Source organism: Ostrea edulis, chromosome 9, assembly GCF_947568905.1.
Source record: "Ostrea edulis chromosome 9, xbOstEdul1.1, whole genome shotgun sequence".
NCBI classification, from domain to species: domain Eukaryota; kingdom Metazoa; phylum Mollusca; class Bivalvia; order Ostreida; family Ostreidae; genus Ostrea; species Ostrea edulis.
The window spans coordinates 64,364,250-64,374,192 of NC_079172.1; positions in this window are offsets into that span (position 1 = coordinate 64,364,250).

Genomic DNA, 9,943 nt, shown 5'->3' on the forward strand with positions numbered 1-9,943 from the left:
TTGATGGTAATATTCTGTATTGTTAAAAAAACGATAATCATCAATTTGGCTGTCCATGTCCAACTCAGTAAATTGTTCCTTTTTAACACAGGTACTTGTTTCTGTAAAAAAGTTATGACGTCTGTATGCTAATGTTATCAATACTAATACAGACGTCGTAACGTATTTGCAGAAAAAAGTGTCTGTGCTTTTTAATGAAAGGTGAAGATAACGAACAATGATCAATCACATAACTCCTATAAGCAATACAAAATAGATAGTTGGGCAAACACGGACCCCTGGACACACCAGAGGTGGGATCAGGTGTCTAGTAGGAGTAAGCATCCATTGTCGACCAGTCACACCCGCCGTGAGCCCTATATCCTGATCAGGTAAACGGAGTTATCCGTAGTCAAAATCAGTGTGCCAAGAACGCCCTATAACAATCAGACAGCATTAGACCCAATAATCATCAATAAATATACAATAAATCGAAACGTTCATTTTTTTATTTACTAGCTCAACTACGTACGAACACGTTGGGATAAAAACAAATGAAGTTTTTTTTAAAAGAAGCTGAAAAAGCATCGATTTATTGCGCTATTGAATTCATTGTAACTGAAAAAGATTGATTACATGTATATATTGTTTATATAGAGAAGTCTCCATTGAGATGAAGGGCTACAAAATTTAGGCCTATGCTCGGCGCTTACGACCTTTGAGCAGGGAGAGATCTGTAACGTGCAACACCTGTTGTGACACGGGGCCTCAGTTTTTCCGGTCTAATCCGAAAGACTACTCTATTTAACCGCCTCTTACGACAAGCAATGGGTACTGAGGACCTATCCTAACCATGATTCCCACGGGACTGAAATGGATTAAAAATAAATCAAATTTATAAATGAATGAATAGGATAAAAAAAACAAAGAATAGCTAAGCACAATATTTATCAACAGATCCTTAGTGTTTCGATCCGATATTCCATCGATAAGATAGAATTGAATGGTACCCGGAATGTAAAATTAATGTGATATTGTGAAACGCTGCGTATACCTAAGCTTTTCTTGTTCGTTCATTTAAATTCGCAAAAATTTCAAAACCACCAAATTTAAAAATTCTACAGTATGAAAAGGAGAACAAAAGGAACAGTGATCGATCTCATAACTCCTACAAAGGCGAAGATAATGAACAATGATCGATCTCATAACTCATATAAAGGTGAAGATAACGAACAGTGATCAATCTCATAACTCCTATAAAGATGAAGATAACGAACAATGATTGATCTCATAACTCTCATAAAGATGAAGATATCGAACAGTGATCAATGGCATAACTCCTATAAAGGTGAAGATAACGAACAGTGATCAACCTTATAACTCCTAGAAATGTGAAGATAACGAACAGTGATCGATTTCATAACTCCTATAAAGGCGAATATAACAAACAATGATCGATCTCATAACTTCTATAAAGGTGAAGATAACGAACAGTGATCAATCTCATAACTCCTATAAAGGTGAAGATAACGAACAGTGATCAATCTCATAACTCCAATAAAGGTGAAGATAACGAACAGTGATCGATCTCATAACTCTTATAAAGGTGAAGATAACGAAGAATGATCGATCTCATAACTCCTATAAAGGTGAAGATAATAAACAATGATCGATCTCATAACTCCTATAAAGGTGAAGATAACGAACAGTGATCAATCTCATAACTCCTATAAAGATGAAGATAACGAACAATGATTAATCTCATAACTCTCATAAAGATGAAGATAACGACAGTGATCAATGTCATAACTCCTATAAAGGTGAAGATAACGAACAGTGATCAATCTTATAACTCCTAGAAATGTGAAGATAACGAACAGTGATCGATTTCATAACTCCTATAAAGGCGAATATAACAAACAATGATCGATCTCATAACTTCTATAAAGGTGAAGATAACGAACAGTGATCAATCTCATAACTCCTATAAAGGTGAAGATAACGAACAGTGATCAATCTCATAACTCCAATAAAGGTGAAGATAACGAACAGTGATCGATCTCATAACTCCTATAAAGGTAAAGATAACGAAGAATGATCAATCTCATAACTCATATAAAGGTGAAGATAACGAACAGTGATCAATCTCATAACTCCTATAAAGATGAAGATACCGAACAGCGATCAATCTCATAACTCCTATAAAGGTGAAGATAACGAACAGTCATCAATCTCATAACTCATATAAAAGTGAAGATAACGAACAATGCTCTATCTCATAACTCCTGTAACGATGACGATAACGAACAGCGATCAATCTCATAACTCCTATAAAGGGGAAGATAACGAACAGTGATCAATCTCATAACTCATATAAAAGGTGAAGATAACGAATAGTTATCAACCTCATAACTCCTATAAAGGTGAAGATAACGAACAGTGATCAATCTCATAACTCATATAAAGGCGTAGATAACGAACAATGATCGATCTTATAACTCCTATAAAGGTGAAGATAACGAAAATTTATTGATCTTATAACTCCTATAAAGGTGATTATAACGAGCAGTGATCGATCTCATAACTCATATAAAAGTGAAGATAACGAACAATGCTCTATCTCATAACTCCTATAAAGGTGAAGATACCGAACAGTGATCGATCTCATAAATCCTATAAAGGTGAAGATAACGAACAACGATCGACCTCCTCACTCTTATCAAGATGAAGATAACGAACAGTGATCGATCTCATAACTCCTTCATGTATTAAGGTAAAAATTATGAACAATGATCGATCTCATAACATCCTATAAAGGTGAAGATATGGAACAGTGATCTACCTCATAACTCATACATGCATAAAGGTGAAACTTATGAACAATGATCGATCTCAGAACTCCTATAAAGGTGAAGATAACGAACAGTGATCGATCTCAGAACTCCTATAAAGGTGAAGATAACGAACAGTGATCAATCTCATAACTCCTATAAAGGTGAAGATAACCAACAGTGATCAATCTCATAACTCCTATAAAAGTGAAGACAACAATGATCAATTTCATAACTCCTATAAAGGTGAATATAACGAAATGATAGATCTCATATCTCCTATAAAGGTGAAGAGAACTATCAATCGATCTCAGAACTCTAACAAAGGTCATTATAACGAACAGTGATAGATCTCATAACTCCTTTAAAGGTGAAAATAACGAAGAATGATCTATCTCATAACTCCTATAAAGGTGAAAATAACGATCAGTGAGCGATCTCATAACTCCTATAAAGGTGAAGATAACGAAGAATGATCGATCTCATAACTCCTATAAAGGTGAAAATAATGAGCAGTGATCGATTTGATAACTCCTATAAAGGTGAAGATAACGAACAATGCTCGATCTCATAACTCCTATAAAGGTGAAGATAACGAACAGTGATCGATCTCATAACTCCCATAAAGGTGAAAATAACGAACAATCGTCAATCTCATAAAGCCTATAAACAATACAAACTAGAAAGTTTGGCAAACATGCACCCCTTGATGTACCAGAGGTGGACTCAGGTGTGTAGGAGAAGTAAGCAATCCCTTGTCGACCGGTCACACCTGCAGTGACAGCTTTTGACAGGTTATATTCCTAATTCACACCTACATTGATTGATTGATTTACGTCCCGCAGATAATTTTATCATTTATATTGAGACATCACCAGCTGTAGGTGAAGTCCCAGAAATTTCACACTGAGGGCCATAGCATTGAGAGTACTTTAACCTGCTAATGCCTGCCGTGACACGGAACGTAAGTCCTTTAGGTCATATCCTAAAGACTCGTGATTCTTATTTCTAAATGCCGAGCGTTTGTCGAAGGAGCAATTACCACCTTTTTTTCAGGTTTGACGCTGCCAGAGCACGGGTGGGGCTGAAACTCACGAGCTCCTGGTCACAAAGCGAACTCTATACAACTGAACTACCAACTTAAAAAGTTGCCGGAAGTGAGTATGCCAATTGATAACTAAATCAAACTCGCAATACTGAGGAGAAGTATTGTCAATCTCATGCAATATATAAATTTTTATTGACATCTTTTTTGCACTTATTTTTCTATGTTTATTTCTAAAGATGTTCATTATGATCAAATCTTCAGAAATATAAGATAAGTACTGAGACCTATAGTCCTTTATTTTTCGCTATAGGTGGTTAGAAAACTTCATATTAGCCTACATATGTTCCCTGTATGCAAGTTAAATATGTCAATATGCGAGATGCAATCAACAAGGGGTGCTTACTCCTCCCAAGAACCCGATCTCACCTCTGGTGTTTCTAGGGGTCCGTGTTTGCCCTACTCTTAATTTTGTATTTTTATAGCATTATGAGATTGATCACATTTCGTTATCTTCACTATTTTTTTTTTTACATTTGATAATATTTACATTCACTGAATCTTTTCTCTTATATTTCTTTTGAAATTGACATAGATTCCATTATACAATTAATATACATGTTTGTTGCAAACTAGTTCGATTCTGCTTTCTAGTACCACCATCTTCGCAAATCAAGGGATCTGAAATAGAATGAAACAAGGTCGCGTGGTATGTGACGATGTAGTACCACCTGTCTGCATAATCATTACCAAATATGGAGCGTCATCAAGGTCAAAGGGTGCAGTGACTGGAACAAACTTAACAACGTAACAAATGGGTCAATATGCTATTTTAAACCTTAATTCTAGCTTATATTTCAAAACAATACATAAAGATATAAACAATAGAATTCGTTCTTTGTTGTTTCATCGGGTGATGAAGCAATCATTGCAGAAAAAATATTGCTTGTTAACTTAATTATGTATATTGCATGTTAACATATGTATATTGCATGTTAACATATGTATATTGCATGTTAACATATGTATATTGCATGTTAACATATGTATATTGTATGTTATAACATATGTATATTGCATGTTAACATATGTATATTGTATGTTAACATATGTATATTGCATGTTAACATATGTATATTGCATGTTAACATATGTATATTGCATGTTAACATATGTATATTGCATGTTAACATATGTATATTGTATGTTATAACATATGTATATTGCATGTTAACATATGTATATTGCATGTTAACATATGTATATTGTATGTTAACATATGTATATTGCAGGTTAACATATGTATATTGCATGTTAACATATGTATATTGCATGTTAACATATGTATATTGTATGTTATAACATATGTATATTGCATGTTAACATATGTATATTGCATGTTAACATATGTATATTGTATGTTAACATATGTATATTGCAGGTTAACATATGTATATTGCATGTTAACATATGTATATTGCAGGTTAACATATGTATATTGCATGTTAACATATGTATATTATATGTTAACATATGTATATTGTATGTTATAACATATGTATATTGCATGTTAACATATGTATATTGTATGTTAACATATGTATATTGCATGTTAACATATGTATATTGCATGTTAACATATGTATATTGCATGTTAACATATGTATATTGCATGTTAACATATGTATATTGTATGTTATAACATATGTATATTGCATGTTAACATATGTATATTGCATGTTAACATATGTATATTATATGTTAACATATGTATATTGCAGGTTAACATATGTATATTGCATGTTAACATATGTATATTGCATGTTAACATATGTATATTGTATGTTATAACATATGTATATTGCATGTTAACATATGTATATTGCATGTTAACATATGTATATTGCAGGTTAACATATGTATATTGCAGGTTAACATATGTATATTGCAGGTTAACATATGTATATTGCATGTTAACATATGTATATTGCATGTTAACATATGTATATTGCAGGTTAACATATGTATATTGCATGTTAACATATGTATATTGCATGTTAACATATGTATATTGCAGGTTAACATATGTATATTGCAGGTTAACATATGTATATTGCATGTTAACATATGTATATTGCATGTTGTGATGTGTATCTTGAGCGGTGACATAATTGGAAATAAATCTTGCATATTTAAAAGGTCAGATTTGTTTTTTCAAAAACATGTAAATGCTGAAATATATTTCCAGTTAACAAGGATAGATGTTCCCCGCGAGGATTATCCCGTATCACTATGTTCTGCAGACAGATTCTATATAGTTCTTTCATGTTTCATTAGGGGATGATTCAATTTCCATTAATAGTTAGTGTAACGGAAAAAATCCTTTTATGTTTATACAAAGCGCCATTCCCAGCGGAAATCAGAACTTCTTAATCTTCAGGATATCTCGTTGAAGAAATAGCTGTATTAGCTTCATTCTCCTGGTTTACTTGATTTGAAGATAAGTAATTCTATCACGCTTTCTGTTAAAAACGCTGTTTTATTACTTCACATAGATTTCTTTGAATTTCACTATTCAGAAATAGAATTAGTTCAAATGATATTGGACGAGTCTCACGAATCATCTGTTTGAATCAAGAGTACGCTTCTTGTAAATAGCATTTTACTAAAAATGACGGGTAATCAATTTCAAAAAAGATTTTTAATTCTAAAACAAAAAGAATATTTTTGAATCATCTGAAATGTCGAGCGCAGGTGCATATGTCTAAATCTATAACCAAAATACTTTTGTTCATGATAAAATCCATATGGTTATAGTGTAAGCTCCTGCCATGGACATCGTGTCACGATGTTTTCATTATTCAAATCGCTGATAAATGGCTGTAATATACTAAAAGTTAGGTACAAAAAAATAACTGAAATATATACGTTAGAATATAGGAATCATGAGCATCACAATTTTAAGAATGTTCGTAAGAATGTCATTAATTAAGTTCCTTGCTCTAAAACTAATAAGGCTATTCATTCTCAGTAAAGAATATCGATATCTACTGAGGTACCTCATTATCATGTCAATAATGCCATTTTCACTTTCACTTTAACGTAAATGTCACGGGATATGATTTAGTGTATGTATATTAATTATTCATGTTTACTCTATCTGAATGTTTTTGAGAAGTTGACTTGCGTTCATTCGTTCATCGAAGGAGAGTTAATTCCCTTTGAGTAGTTTTCTTTTTTGATTTGTGTTAGACTGGTTATTGGAGATTTGCGAGTGAATGCGCATGTGTAGCGCTAACTTCGATATCACGTACCTGTTTTCTCTCTCTCAGCACTTAGTTATCTTCATGCTAGAAGGCGCATAAGGCGGCGACATTCCCTCTCCAAAATATCCCGTCTCTTGGTACCATCTTGGCTCATTCCATCGTCTCCATCCTGTACTCCTTTTAACTATTTCCAATGCCCTTCTCCAAGTTGTTTTGTCCACCCTAGCGTCGTCGCACAGTCGTCACCTCCCTCCATAGCATGTGTCCCATTGTATTCTATTACTGTGTCCTCAGCTCATCGCTCATTGCATTTGTGTCCGCTCTGTCTGCCACTTCCCCGTTTGTTACCATTTCCTGCCATCTTATTCCTAGGCTCCTCCGCAAGCATATGAACTAGAAAACATCTAGCTTCCTCTCTTTCCATGTCATCTTCAACATTTCGCTACTGTATAGCAGCACTGACCTCACTAACGACTTAAATAGCTTGAATTTCGTTCTAACTCCATATTGGCTGCACTCAATACTTTTCCCCAGTCCCCCAAATGCCGCTCTTTACTTCATTGTCCTGCTCCTGATGTTGTCAATATTGCCGCCAGATAAATGTTCCATTCCATCTTCCCCTACATTGTTTCTGTTACACTTTAAATCGTCGCCTCATCCCAAATCGTCGCCGGCGACGATTTGGTGCAAGATTGCACAATCATTAGGGGCGACAATTTGGGGTGTACTACTATAGTACACCCCAAATCATCGCCCGTCCTAAATCGTCCCCCGCCAATATTTCATTGACGTTTCTAGGGTAGATTACACAGAATATATTTTATATGCAGGAAGGGTGGTGCATAGGTTTCACTTGGTCTGTTTGTTTGTCTGTCCGCACTCATCTCTCTGGTGTTGGTCAACCTATTGGGCTGATGTATGTACATGTAGATTACAAGTGACCCTCTGACATGCCTTCCCAAAAATGAGAATCTAGAATGAGAGTTTAAAGCGCCATGAGCTGTGTACAATTTTCAGCAAATCTGCAATATCTCTGGTGTTTGTGAAGCGATGGGTTGGTTATATGTGTTCCTGGCATGTGCTTCCCGTAACATGAAATCTCTTGATCGAGAACTCAAAGCGCCAAGAAATTTCATAGCGAACTATTTTCTATTGTCACTCTGGTGTTAGTAAACTGATTGAGATGAAAATTTACATATTGGTTATATGGGACTAAACTCATAGGTTTCATTTAAGAGAGAGAGAGAGAGAGAGAGAGAGAGAGAGAGAGAGAGAGAGAGAGAGAGAGAGAGAGAGAGAGAGAGAGAGAGAGAGCGTGTGTGTGTAATGAGTTAAACAAACACAATTTTGAAAAATAAAGAGGAAGGCTGGATGTTTCTCGAGGTTTTCACGAGTGTCCAAACGGCGGGAGTGTCGAAACGGTGGCTAACATGTGTGATCTAATATAATCTGATGCCACCCCCTCTCTCTCTCCTCTCTCTCTCTCTCTCTCTCTCTCTCTTTCTCTCTCTCTCTCTCTGTCTCTCTCGGGAGTAATGGACGAAAAAAAATTTAAGTAGACAACAATGACACCACTACCATCCCCACCAACAACAAATACAACTTTTTCAATAGTGACAACACCAACCAAAACAACAATAACAAATACTGTTATCATAGTAAATCTTTTTGAAAATAAGTATACAACAGAACAAGTAAAATAGGAAGTAGAAGATTAAAATGTCTTGCTTATAAGGTCCAGAGAACTTTCCAGTCATAGCTGGACCACAGAAGAAGAAAGAGGAGAGGAGAAGGAGTTAACAAACAGGGTCAGTTTGTATGTAAACGATGTTTCCAAATAGTTGCAGCAAGGGGGACGACAATTTGGGATGCGAGGTTATACCCAAATCGTCGCCGGCGACGACTTGGGACGGGAGACGATTTGGGGTGTAACAGTCTCTTCCCATTCATCCCTTCTTGATTTTGAACATCCTAATCTCTCTGCTTCCTCCTTCACTCTTGCTGTCCTTGATGATATAAGTAAGTAGCAACTCGTTTGCAAAATCCTAGTATTTTAATAATACTAAAACTCCCATCTGATTCCTGTTGTCAACTGTTCTTTCAATCATGTAATCTATTGTCAATAGGAATAGGAAGCCTGCCATAACACATTTCTGCACAACTCTGTTTTTGATCTGGAACCACTCTGATAGTTCCTCCTCTTCAATCACAGCACACTCGAACCCATCGTATATTTCTTCAATCATCTTGATCATCTTCTCTGACACTCCATACGATTATATTTTAAACAAGCTCTCCCCGTGCACATAGTCACGCGTCAAAAGTCCACGAAATGATGATACAATACGGCGATTTATTCATGTGCTTGTTCGATGGTATTGCTTTGGATGAATATCTGATGGTTTGTTCCTCTTGCCGTTCGAAATCCTGTTTGTTCCTATTTTCACACTTGCAAATTCCAACGCCTTTAGTAACGAACATGAACATTACTCCTTCAAGCCTTTGTTCGTTTTTGTACAAATTAAGCTTTTCTGGATTTCTTAACCTGTCTCATATGATCACAGTGTATATCCATATCATGATTTGAATTAATTGACGATTTCATATATGCTAAAATACTCTATGGTGTATACATACCAATTCAGGCCGTTCTTTGCACATTTAGACCTAGGATTACTCCTTTTACCCGATTGACCAAAACGACTCATGGTGGGTGTAAATGGTCTACAGGGGATGTTTCCTCCTTCTAGGCACCTTATCCCATCGTTGATATATCCAGGGATCCATATTTGCCCACCTCTTAATTTTGTATTCCTTATATG